Genomic DNA, 464 nt, shown 5'->3' with positions numbered 1-464 from the left:
ACGTTGATTCATATCTTATTTAAATTCCACTTTAAATCAAATTCAAATTGTAAGAGGAATTAAGAATTTCAGAAATAAGAAAACTAAAAAGTTCACGCAATGGCAAATAATCATTGAATAATTGTCATGGTGAAACCAATATTTTATATAAAGTAATTAAATACCCTAAAACAATTAAAACACGGTCCAAAACAATATTTTAATTGCTTTTAAAGTTATAAGAATTCTAAAGTAATTTAAAAGCCTCCCAAACTTTTCCTGGCATTGTCCAAAATTGCACTTTAAATAATGGGCCAAGTTCCTACTTTTACTAAACCTATTTGCTATTTAAAATAATTAAAAAACAGAATTAAATAAATGAAAATAGAAAAATAAAAATAAAAAGAAATAGTTTAAGAAAAAGAAAAGTGGCACTGTGTCGGCCCAGCCCACCGATCGTGTTGGCTTCAACATAGCTACAGTGG

The sequence above is a fragment of the Triticum aestivum genome, chromosome 2B (assembly GCF_018294505.1).
Source record: "Triticum aestivum cultivar Chinese Spring chromosome 2B, IWGSC CS RefSeq v2.1, whole genome shotgun sequence".
In the NCBI taxonomy this organism is placed as follows: Eukaryota; Viridiplantae; Streptophyta; class Magnoliopsida; order Poales; family Poaceae; genus Triticum; species Triticum aestivum.
This window is presented reverse-complemented; position numbering follows the sequence as displayed.